Genomic DNA, 13,379 nt, shown 5'->3' with positions numbered 1-13,379 from the left:
GTGGGCATTATCGCAGGGGCATTCGTCGCAAAATTAGATACGTTCACAAAAGCTTCTTCCATGTCAAGGACTACAGTTTCGTGTAGACGATGAGCTGATGGCGTGATTATTTTCCGTCTCGACCGAGAACGCGCCCGTCACCATCTCCGTAGCGCGCTCTCCTTCCGGAGACGCCTCGTGCTTCACGTCGTCGGCCTCCTTGAATACTTCGTCAGCTCCTCCAAGACCAGAAGCACCCGCCTGCCTCTTGTCCGAGCACGGGTGTTCCTGGCGCTCTTCGGCAAGATTGGCGCCGTTTCTCTTCCTGCTCTTGCGCCTGACAGTCTTTCACCAGAACTGGGCCACGCAAAGCCAACGGAGGCAGGACGCCTCTCGCAGCAACGATGCCCGGATGCTCACTGCCGGGGATTTGCAATCCGGACTCGCCCTTGCCGATATCGAAGACATCTGCTGCACTTCATGCGGTTCGTTCTCTTGGTTCGCTGTGATGACAGACGCGGGCTGCTCTGTGCACTTCCGGTCGTTGTAACAGGAGCATTGACGGCCGTGGATTGACCTACGGCTGAGCCGTCCTTGTCGAGTGTGGATGCACGGCAGTCAAGGCCAAAGAATAATAATAATAATAATTGGTTTTGGGGAAAGGAAAATGGCGCTTATTATTATTATTACTCGTATATAGTTGGACACATGAACCGCGCCGTAAGAGAAGGCATAAAGGAGGGAGTGAAAGAAGAAAGGAAGAAAGAGGTGCCGTAGTGGAGGGCTCCGGATTAATTTCGGAGCCCTCAGTCGGGTTTTCAGGTATGTGGATGTGGTCAGAAAGACATGACAGGTTGGTGGTGGAAATTGGTTTTTTAGGAAAGGAAATTGCGCAGCATCTGTCTCACTGCTCGGCGGACAACTGAAACGCGCCGTAAGAGAAGGGATAAAGCAAGGACTGAGAGGAAAGGAAGAGGTGCCACAGTGGAGTGGAAGGGTCCCGACTAATTTCGACCACCTGGGGATCTTTAACGTGCACTGACATCGCACAGCACAGGGGCGCCTTAGCGTTTTTCCTCCATAAAGACGTAGCCGCCGCGGTCGGGTGCGAACCCGGGAACTCGGGATCAGTAGCCGAGCGCTTTAACCACTGAGCCACCGCGGCGGGTCAAGGCCAAAGAATAAAACATGTTTTCAGGCTTCAGCGTCATCCATCAAGATCACGTGGCTCGGTGCGTCGCTGAGAACCCCTGGAACTCCCTGACGTCCTCCATTCTTGTGCTCCATCACAACAGCGGTGGTGGCCACCTCCCGTGACGGCAGCAGTGCTCACTGGGGCCCTGACCCAATTTGCTCCGGCCCGTGGCCTGCAGGAGCATCGGTAACAGGGCTAGAGCCGGAGGTTTGTTCCTGTTCCAGATCTGCTTGCCAGTGCTGCATCTGCATCCCTGCGCCAGCTTGAGTCCCGGGCTCCGCCCGTGCACTAGCGTTGTTCGTTGGCTCGACCAATGGTCCTTCTGGAGGGACACCGCTGCTCGCCTTGCATTCTGAGCTGCCCCCATCCGGCAGCGCAGGCACCACTTGTGCGGACGTTCTCGCTTGCTCTTCTCTAGGTACTCCTCGAAGTTGAACTCGGGAGACGAAGGCGCCCCTTCCTTCTTACGCGACGTGCGGCTGGGCGTCGTTGAAGCCGTGCTGTTCGCTATACTGCCGAGGAACTCCTCCTCTCTTCCGGCACTGTCGTGACGCGCCGCTTTGCCGCGCGCCCTGTTCCTGGTGCCGAAAGCACCATCTGCATGGCGTCGAAGTTGGGCATGCCACGCTTTTGCTTCTTCGACGTGACCGCCGCGGTCTGTTTGCTGTCCCCAGCGCTTGTGGCGTCTTGACGCCAGACGTACAACACCGCGCCCTTGTCCGGCATGACTTGAAGGGGAGCACCTTCAGCCTTGTCGTCGTATGTGTGGTGCCGCAAGTGACAGGTGGGTTCGAACCAATGCTCCAGCAGAGCTGATTCTTGCGTTGGCGGTCGTTGGGCGTTGACAGCCGGACGCGGCGGTTGCTTGCCGGACGGGCTGTTTCGCCCGGAGCGCTGCTTGGCTGAGTAGGCTTGCCTTGGCTGCTTCGAATGCCGGGAACCCTTGCGGCGCCAGGCTAAGCGGTCCCAGGTGCTTTGGTCATCAGGCTGGGGGTAGGTCGATTCCTGGCAGGGTATCGCGTTTTCGACTGCGACCACCAGCGATTCTTCTTGCAGGGCAGAGAGATAGTTCACGTAGGCGCTGAGAATAATAACGGCCTGCAAATGTTGAGGCATTCGATCACTGGACTAAATTTCTCTCTCTAGGTGCCATCGTTATGACATTTGGAGCAATCTTCTTTTTATTTTTAGGCACAATGTCCAGATAACGGACTCATATTTAGGTCATTCCTCATAAAATTAAACGTCATTTGTTGCATAGGGTGGCTAAGAAGTGCTGACGCTGGGCAGTGCAAATTGAAGCAAAAATTTCAATTTTTTGCACCGTCTAAATTACCATTTAACTGTCTTGTGCTTACGACGCGGAACGGCTTCGCTGCGTGAGTGCACTATACCATTAACGGGGGTTTGCAAGGCCACCTATCTGCATGTTGTAGGAAGTGCCTTGGCCTCGTCTTAAAGGATTCACGACAGGCTTCACGGGCTGAATAATATTCCTAGATAGAATCTGCCGTAGCGTATTGCTTACCAACGAGACCGCTGAAATGGATCCTACTAATATATCCTACTCTTGTTCCCCCTTAGAGCTGTTTGCTTTTTCTCCATAACAAATTTGATCGCAATAACGTAGCTTTGCTGGGTGACTCTAAAACTTTCGACTGTATCTTTTTATATTACATTCTAGTGAATTCTACATCTGTGTGCACAAACAATGTTACTGCTGTCCGCCTTTCAATCAGCATTTTATACGTCAGTGGTGCAGGCAAGGGCTTAATATTTTTCAATCTCTTTAGGTTGCCCCAACCTAATATATATCTGCCTTTCAACAGCTCAATGCGCTTGGGGGTATTTCGTGGTTTTAAAAACAAAGGCAGCAGAAGTCTTGCAGATGTACCTTGAGGACAGCCACAGCGGTGTAGCGCAGTGCGGCAAGGATGTCTCTTCACTGCAACGTTATTAACATGCGATGTGTGATGGTAAGAAAGCGCACTGCTCAATCCTGCGGATACACGTACACTCCTTTGACGGACTGAAAGATGTGACAAACCTTCCTTCATTTCTGAGGCTACGCCGACAAAATGACTGGGTGTATTGGGTGTATTATTGTACTCTGCTGACCGATAAACCGATAAACCTTCCCGAAAAAAGCCAACTAGCGATAGTAGTAATCATTTACCGACAGTAGTTTGTACTCAGGCATTAGTGGGGATGATAGCCTCAGAGAAAAAATGGCTGTGGTTTAGCTCTGGTTAAACCTAGAGTGACGCGATGTCTACAGCTCGCCGAGTGGAAGGTGGGTAAGCTAGTACCCTATCGCACTCCCTTTTAGGGATTGCTATAGGGCAGTTAATTAACCCCACAGTCTTTTTTTTGTGGTCCTTATAATCCGACTTTGAATGTTCCACGAAATGGAATTCTTCTGCACCGCACAGATCAGCCGGTATTTGAACTCGACGCGAGCTGCCTTTGTGGGAATAGCCATGTCGCGAGTGCCAAGCAGACCAAGCTGACCAAGAACACAGAAGCGCGCGCGCGAAAAGCATGCGCCGGAGAGGAAGACGGAAGTGTCGACAGCCAGTGAGCCATGATTGGCTGTCACTGCTGGCCGCTTCCGGCAGCGTTCGACGAATCACGTTAAATATCTGGCGGGGCCAGATCGGCGTCTGCGGGCGTTTTTTTTTTCGAGGCCGGGCGTCAAACGCGCGCCGTCGAGCGAAAAACGCCGACAAAAACGCTCCATGTAACCCGCACTTCAAGGCGCGTTTATATTGCGGCGAAACGCGCGCGCTGCACGGCAACGTCACGTCGGCTAAAGCGAAATCCTCCATACACCAACTGCGCTTGACCGCCGACGCGTTCGGCGGCTTCGGCGCAATGTGACCGCAATGGCGGAGACTTGGAGCATGTCTCTATTTTGCGCCGAGTGCGGCAGCCGCCACCGGCCCGGCCAGACTGGTCCAGACCGGCGAGGCGCGCGTTGTTATGTCATGCGCCTCCTCGGAGCACCGCCACGGCGAAATCGCAAGTTGGCGGCCAGTAAAACTGTCGCTTTAAAAGGGAAGATTATTTTATGGCCAGATCAGCAATCCATGTTTACAAAAAAGGGTACGCGAGTAAACAAAACGTATGGCCTAGGCCATTTGTTGCAGAACTGGTGGCTGGCATCAACACGCGAATTCAAGCTCCGTCCGGGGCGAACACTGACTGCAAATGGAGCCGATGCTTTCTCGATTAGGCACCACTAGCTAATGCATTCAGCACACAAAAAATCAGTGGTCCAGTAAGACGGTTCTGCTCAACAAATTCAACCTCTAAGTGGAACCCTTGCTTGCTTTCAACATTGATTGTGTACTGGCGGCGTCGCATTGAAGTTTTAATCAATGTCAAATTAGAATCTGAGATTTAGGCAAAGAGGAGATATTATTGTTACTATTCATTCTGATTTACCCTGTTGACGATGAACAGCAAAAAAAAAACCACCGTGTGCTGTGCATTGAAAATTGGCCTTTGAAAAGTTGGCTGTTTGAGGAAAGGAAACGGAGCAGTAACTGTATAATCTCGGGGGACACCCAAACCGCACCGTAAGGGAAAGGAGGAAAGTGGTAGTGAAAGAAGAAATAAAGAGTTACCGTAGTAGAAGACTCCGGAAAAATTTGGACCACCTGCGGATCTTTAACGCGCACTGATATATAGCACAGCACACGAACGCCTTTACAGTTCCAGTTCCTGCTGCTCACCCTCGGCCCTCCGCCGCCCAGGAGTGCTCTGCTGTGTGACTCCCGCGCCGTCCTCAGCCGCCGGCAATCTAACGGCCGCGGTACCCCAATAGTGCGGGAAATTCGCTCGCGCATCGAGCGCCTCGCGCAGAGAGGTTGTGCCGTGCGTGCACAGTGGGTGCATGGTCACTGCGGCATCCCAGGCAACGAAGAAGCTGACGACCTCGCGACCGCTGCACACCAACTACCTGCCAGCGATCTGCCCCTTGCGCTGGAAGACGTGCGTGCGGCCATCCACGACCATCTCCGAAAGCAGCACCCCGACCCACGCATCGCGGGAGGTGAGCGCATCGACAGTGTCTCCGGCTGTCGCGCACTTACACGGTCACAACGTGCAATTATCCTCCGCGCTCGCATTGGCTGCGTGTGGCCCGGGGAGCGACGGGTGCGTCACGGAATCGCGACGAGTGATGTGTGTGACGGATGCGGTGCAGTGGAAACACTAGAACACCTGCTCCTTCACTGTGCCGCGTTCGCCTATGCTTGTCGCGATATGCTCGCGGTCTATAGGGCGCAGGGCATACTACCAGACTCCACTAAGACGCTCTTGTGCCCGCAGGGCAGTGCGCGCACTCGTGAGCGAACATTAGTGAGCCTCTGTGCATTCCTCGAATGCACGGGCTTGACGTCCCGTCTGTTCTCCGTCAGGTCGTTACACGCAGTGACCGAACGCTCCGCGAGTTCTACCTTGAACGATTAATAACTGGACGCCCCACTCCAGTTGTAGCCAACACAGTGCTGTGCGCGTGTGTGATTTAATTCCTTTAAATGAACTAATCACGCGCACAACCTGGACACATTTCTTACTGTGTAAATAGTTTGTACATATTACTTCTCCCCCTATCCTCTATTCCTGTCCGCTCACATTTTTCATTTCATTTCTCCATTATCCTGCTATCCTTTATTTCCGCTGCCCCAGCTCAGGTGCTTCAGTATCGATGGCAGATGCCGGGGCTAGCAAAACTCTTTTCCTTCCTTTTTACTAATATTTTAATAAACAACCACTACCACCACCACCGTGTGCTGTACAATGAAAATTTGCCTTTGAAAAGTGGGCTGTTTGAGGAAAGGAAACAGAGCAGTAATTGTATCATCTAGGTGGACACCCAAACCGAACCGTAAGGGAAAGGTGGAAAGTGGTAGTGAAAGAAGAAATAAAGAGACCGTAGTAGAAGACTCCGGAATAATTTGGACCACCTGCGGATCTTTACCGTGCACTGACATATTTCTCAGCACACGAGCGCCTTTCCAGTTCCAGCTCGATCGAAACGCTGCCTCAGTCGAATTTATTGATCTCGGGTACTCTGGCGCAGCAGTCGAGTGCCCTTATCACTAAGAGGCCCAAGCTTCGTGGACTTCATGGACTGCCAAATTCTTCGTCACCATCGCCTGTTATTTACATTGTAAAACATTGTCTCTGCCTCTGACATCCTCTCATTAAATTTCACTTGTTAAGACATGTGGATTTCTGCTTAATACCGTTTGAACTACGGAGCAATAGAGTTATCGCGAAACTCTTCAATCGCTATGCGAGTGAAATAATCCTGAACTTATCATGCTGAGGTTGGATTAATTCACTGAAATCTGCATTCCTGCAAATCGGTGAACACAAACGTCCATGCATGTAGCGATATGTGGTTCACCACGAATTCAAGGAAAATTTCTTTAATGGAAAATTTTGCAGCCGAGCACAAGACGCGAGAGACCATCTGCCCCTGCGTGGCTTGTGTTCATCCAACAAAAATGGCTCGAAACTTAATTTCTTTAGGCATGGCAAATTCACTGGTTGAGTGACTGTATTCTGCGGTTTAGAGTGTTACTCCGCTGAGGCTGGCAGTTCTAGAAATTACAGTGAAGACGACGCACCTCTTTTACTTCGAAATCAGTCTGATCTTGCCACGATAGAAATGCGATAAGAAAAAATGCGTTTCAGATGCCAGACATTTAGCCCAGCAAAAGCAATGAACAAAGGGCAGACAAGGAAATAAAGATGCACACGGCACACGAAACAAAATTTTCGTGAACATTGAGCACGAGCTGCCATTGAAGGCCTCCTAGGCGGCGCCAACGCACTATGCCTAGAGCCTCTCCGGCGGCGGAAGGCGAGGCAGGGCTTCAGGTAAACGAAGCATATGGATAACAGCGCCGCTTCCCAGCCAGGTCCCAGCCGCCTGCACTCGATGCACAAAGCTCCCGGAAGCAGTGAGGGCTCAATTGAAATGGAAATCCAGGAACTTCAACCCGGTTTGGCGATAAACGCAAGAGGGAGGAGGGGCCAACACAGGGGAGGCCGCCAGAGGACACTTACTCCAATTGCTCGGTACACATCTACAAACGCACGAAATGCCGCATAGCTAAAGTCGGTTAAATCGGAGCTTCGAACACCCCTCTGGCGGCGGCGAACACACTGTCATCAGCTTCGCTTATGAACCAGAAGCCGGACCCTCATTCCATAACGACGCAAGCTTCCGCTGCTTCTAAATAGCAACATCAAAAGCGTGATACGGCCGAAAAGCCCCCTTGTCAAGGCTTTTACAAGCTATCAGGTACCCTAAGCTCTATCTCAAGCCTGTCGAATTCAAGGTGAAGACTCTCAATTCCTGGTTCTTTCATGGCTGAGCTCTAGCATCATTATAATCAGTCTCCGTCGCAAGGAGGTAGCCAAACTAAGTAAAACTACTCAAGGGATGCTCGAGGGCTTGAAATGCCTCCGTACGTGGCGAGACGAGACATCTGCAGACAAGTCATGCACGAATTGGAACCCAACAACCCGGCAGGCAAGCTCATGGCGAACTTGGGAGTTGGAACCCAAGGAGGTGAAATCCTACCACCCCCGTGCTCGATGCATCAAAGACAGCGGTAATCACGCTCAGCTCGCCGACACCTCCTTGTTACTACTAGAGAGAAACGTCGTGTTACCCCTGCAAACACACCCCACTACTATGCTAGGTATGTCAAAGCACCGTACAATGATCAGAGGTGTGCGCAGCTCTATGTGCCCAAAAGAACACTATACCTGCTCCCCGCGCTGCGCAGCCTGCGGGGAGCGCACCCTTAAGCCCGACGCTCGGCATCGCCGAGACAACCCGCTTCTTCTGAATAAAACAGGGAACTACGAAAAACATAACCGTCGAATGAGCCTGGGCAGACTAAGCAATCTCAATAGCTTTAAAGAGCCGACAATCCATCAAACGTATGAGTCCGGTAGTACACCTCGGATCAAGAAACCTCATCGTGCTCCGTGTGGAAATCTTGTACCCAGCAGTGATGCAGGGCGGAATGCATAATCCTGGTGAGCGATCCTACATCCCGCCAGTGTTAATAGGGAAGATGAAGTAGAAGAACCCTCGAAGGCACCCCCTTGTTGGTATAAGCCGTGTTGTGAGGCAAACAACGCCACCCAACAGCCGCGCGCGTCTTCGCAACTCCCCCGAAGTGGGTACGTGCCATCTTTATTTGAGGCCAGGAAACCAAGAGCACAACCCCGACGATCAGGTGACTTGACCAGCTTTTCGATTCACGCACCCAAAAAGAAACTTTTTTTTAACAGACAAATGAAAACGAAAATTGATTTTTGGGGAAATGAAATGGCGCAGTATCAAGGCGGAAACCTCGACCGCGCCGTAAGGGAAGGATAACGGAGTTAGTGAATAATAATAATAATAATTGGTTTTGGGGGAAAGGAAATGGCGCAGTATCTGTCTCATATATCGTTGGACACCTGAACCGCGCCGTAAGGGAAGGGATAAAGGAGGGAGTGAAAGAAGAAAGGAAGAAGAGGTGCCGTAGTGGAGGGCTCCGGAATAATTTCGACCACCTGGGGATCTTTAAAGTGCACTGACATCGCACAGCACACGGGCGCCTTAGCGTTTTTCCTCCATAAAAACGCAGCCGCCGCGGTCGGGTTCGAACCCGGGAACTCCGGATCAGTAGTCGAGTGCCCTAATCACTGAGCCACCACGGCGGGTAGTGAAAGAAGAAAAGAAGTAAGAGTTGCCGTAGTGGAGGGTTCGGGAATAATTTCGACCACCTCGGGATCGGTAACGTGCACTGAAAGCGCTCAGCACACGGGCGCCTTTGGGTTTCGCCCCCATCGAAACGCTGCCGCCGCGGTCGCGTTCGAACCCGGGAACTCCAGATCAGCAGCCGAGCGCCCTACCACCGTGACCGGTAGACATTTACTGCGGCATTTTTTTTTTTCGGGACATGAAACGGCGCAGTATAACTAGCTGAGTTCTACCGGATACTTCCTTCGACATTTACTGTGCAGTTTTTAAAGCGACAGCTTTACTACTCCAGCCAGCGAGCCATTTCGGCTCATGGCCCACAAACGTGGCCCACAAACGACCTTTAGCCGCCGTTGCCTAGCAACACCGCAGCCGCGAACGAATAGATGGCGTCGCCGTCGACGCCGCTGCTGTCGCCGCTCGCTCTACTAGATGTGCGCCGCTGGGGTAGAGGGGAGAGGATGTGTCGCCACACGGGGCTGTATATATATATATATATATATATATATATATATATATATATATATATATATATATATATATATATATATATATATATATATATATATATATATATATATATATATATATATATATATATATATATGCGCTTCGCCGCAGTGTATTCTAGTCGTTATGGAGAGCGCAAAAGGGACACGACAGAACGAAGCGAGGTAGAGAAAACACTTAGGAGACGCCAGAAGAGCGCGCCGCACGACTCGAGAGGCGTCGTAACGAATATGCGGCTAAAGGAATGCGTGCCACGTCCCGGAGTGACTCTTAAACTGCGGAAGGGACCGGTTTAAGTTCTCGAAAGCGTCGGAATAAGACGCTGCGTGTACGAATTGCCGAGCAAATGAAACTTTCGCAATTCAACTAGAGTTATAACCAGAGCAAAACCACAGCCAACTTTTTTTCAGGACATGAAAGGACGCAATGTAACTGGCTTGCTTCTACTTGATACTCCCTTTCGTTTCCTGAAACATAACTGACACCTGATTTAATATTTGCTGCGGGTCCTTGGACCCATGATATTAAACTTATTTTTGGAATATGGCGGAGTGCTTGCATTGAAGCACTCTGGCACGGGTCGGCTCAGTATTGCGCTGCCTCTGGAATCGGCCCCGGGCAGATTAGCGCGCGCCTTTTCTTTCTATGTTGTCTCTCCTATCCTCTAACTCTCCTATTTTCAGCACGTAGCAGCGAGCGTGGCTCGGATTGAGCCAGTAGGCCATCCCGTGCACTTTCCTTTTCTTCCTCTCAGCGACAGCAACAGCTACCTGAAAAGCCTTCATGCCGGCACCTCTTTCTTCGTTTCTTCTTTCACTCCCTCCTTTAACCCTTCTCTTATGGAGCGACTCAAGTGTCCACCGACATATATGACAATCACTACGCTATTTGTTTTCCTTAAAACTAATTTTCATGCCGAACACGTTACCCTTCATGGTGGTTCAGTGGTTAAGGCGCTCGTCTACTGAGCCAGAGTACACAGGTTCGAATCCGACCGAGACGGCCGCGTTTCGATGGAGGCGAAACTCAAAAGGCGCCAATGTGCTGCGCGATGTTAGCGCACGTTAAATGTCTCCAGGTGGTAGAAATTATCCCGGAGACCTCCACAACGGCACCTCCTCTTTCTTCATCTCTTCTTTGACTCCTTCCTTTATGCCCTCCCTTACAGTGTTGTTCGGGTGTTCACCGAGATATGCGAGACAGTTACTGCGCCGCTCCCTTTCCTCAAAACCAAGCTTCAATTTTTTAAAACACGAGGGGACATAAACGTGCATGCACTGACATCGCAAAGAAAAAAAAATAATGTGGATTAGCCCTTGCTAATCCAGGATATACAAAGCGAAAGCGAGATTGAGGTATCCACTGACCCACGGAGCCGATTTTGCGTCTTTCCTTTCGTGAAAATGAACGGTCTTTGCAAAGTAGTCCACGCCAATTACCTCTACGAACGCCGTCGGCTCGCTTGTTTTGTTTGGTTTTTTGTGGAGAGGAAATGTCACAGCAACCGTCTCTCATATACCGGTGGACACCCGGACCACGCCGTAAAGGAAGGAATAAAGGAAGGAGGAAGAGAGGAAAGAGAAAACTGAATAATAATGATAATAATAATTGGTTTTTGGGGAAAGGAAGTGGCGCAGTATTTGTCTCATATATAGTTGGACACCTGAACCGCGCCGTAAAGGAAGGGATAAAGGAGGGAGTCGAAGAAGAAAGGAAGAAAGAGGTGCCGTAGTGGAGGGCTCCGGAACAATTTCGACCACCTGGGGATCTGAAACGTGCACTCAGATCGCACAGAACACGGGTGCCTTAGCGTTTTGCCTCCATCGAAACGCAGCCGCCGCACGTTAAAGATCCTCAGGTGTTTTGCCTCCATATAAACGCAGACACCGTGGTCGGGTTCGTACCCGGTAACTCCGCATCAGTAGCCCGAGCGTCCTAACCATGGTGCCACCGCGGCGGGTAAGGAAAGAGAAAACTGAAAATTGAAAGTGGCATTTTGAGGAAAGGCGCGGCGCTGCCCAGCGGCGGAACACATGTGGCTCGGTGCTACTAGTGGCGCATGCGGAGTTGTGACTAGGGAGCGAGAGAGGGAAACGTGCCGTGTGTCCTCTGCTCCTCGCGCATGCGCAGCACGGCTCTCCAGGAGTCACGCGAAACTGCTCAACCTGCAGCCAGTAAAGCTTTCGGTTTAAAACCGTCTTTTCTTGCGCATGCTATTCAAAAACAATATATTAAAATGAACAGCGGAAGGAATCATTATTCTTTGATCAAATCTTAATTGCTTTTTACAACTTGATCAACATTTCAATGCAACGACTTCAGCACAGCGTCATCGTGGGCTGCAGGCAAGCTTTTCAAAAAAATCCTTAAGCTGACTTAGCAAAAACTTCTGCTCAGCTGTTACCTTTTTGGCCGCAGAATGCAATACCTTAGAACGCCTCGGCAGTTACGCATTGGCTCCATTTGCAGTGATTGGTGTCCGGGTGCGTTCTGTGCTGTATTTGATAATATATATATGGGCGCAAGAAATTCCATGTGGCTACACGCGCACTTTATATAAACAAGCTCCATTAATAAAGGCTTTTTCATTCATGTAAATAGGCTTAGGATATTTGCTTATTAACGGGATAGCGGTTAAGTTGCCGACCAGAGGAGAACCCGGCGTTGATTCGTCGCCGTGAGGTGTGCTCAAAGAGGTATTGCCTTGGCAAGTGGACCTGTTGAATGGAAAGTTGAAAACCGATGATGCCACTTGTCTGAAACGACATCAGGACATGTGAGTATATAAAATAAAGGAATTGCCTGAAAGGAATTGATATTAAATTGTAAATAAAATGGGAGGGGACAATTAAGCTCCGCCTCAATGGCATGACACAATAGCGAAGTGGTTTATTTGGCATGTGTACAGAAGTTCGCTGTCCGCCGCCGCGGTGGCTAAGTGGTTATGGCGCTCGGCTGCTGGCCCGAAAGCCGCGAGTTCGATCCCGGACGTGGCGGTCGAATTTCGATGGAGGCGAAATTCTAGAGGCCCGTGTAGCGTGCGGTGTCATACTGCATTTTAAAGAACCGAAGGCGGTCGAAATTTGCGAAGCCCTTCACTACGGCGTCCCTCAGAGCCTGAGTCTCTTTGGGGCGTTAAATCCACAGAAACGAACCTAACGAGGCCACCAGAAGACCGAGGAAGCTGCCCAGCTCGAATAACAGAAACGAAATAAAACCAAGGTGCCGACAGGACGCCCAGCCCTTACAAAAATTTTAAAATTTAGACTCTATAAATTCTATAAATTCTCTATAGACAAACCCTGAAGTAGCCTGTAGGCAACACAACCGCCTGTATACTATACAAATCATATAGACAGTCTATAGACAATATAGATTTATGGTCATACACATATAGTAGACTTGTCTATAGAAAGTCTATAGCCTACGAAGAGACAAAAATAAGTATCTACAAGAAAAAAATAGAGTCTACAGACTCTCCGTAGACCATGCTTGTAAGGGAGGAGCCAAATCCAGCAGCCAAAAGTGCCTTGGCTGTAATGCTTTGACAGCGCGCGACCATAGTCATCTAAGCGCCGTGCTAGGATGTGCTACGCTTTTTTAGTATTGCATTTCAAACTCACCACTTTTCCGTGGAGCGATATAAACCGCAATTTCATGATGTGCTACGCAGAGCACTTTCAGGGGTTTGATTGATATCATTTTCTCCGTAGAAATATTTTGTTTCAATTTAGTCAACGTCAGTTCTTTATATTAACCACCTGGTTTCCTAAAAGACCCACATTTAGCAGCTTGCAACTAGCGACGGTCAAGCCTTAACCAATAAAAATATCGCTAGGCTGCTTGCACTGCGTGCCTTAAAAATTATTGGTTGGTTCGTTGGTTTTGGGGGAAAGGAAATGGCGCAGTATC

The sequence above is a fragment of the Amblyomma americanum genome, chromosome 11, assembly GCF_052857255.1.
Source record: "Amblyomma americanum isolate KBUSLIRL-KWMA chromosome 11, ASM5285725v1, whole genome shotgun sequence".
Lineage (NCBI taxonomy): Eukaryota > Metazoa > Arthropoda > Arachnida > Ixodida > Ixodidae > Amblyomma > Amblyomma americanum.
Note: the sequence above shows the minus strand (reverse complement) of the source record.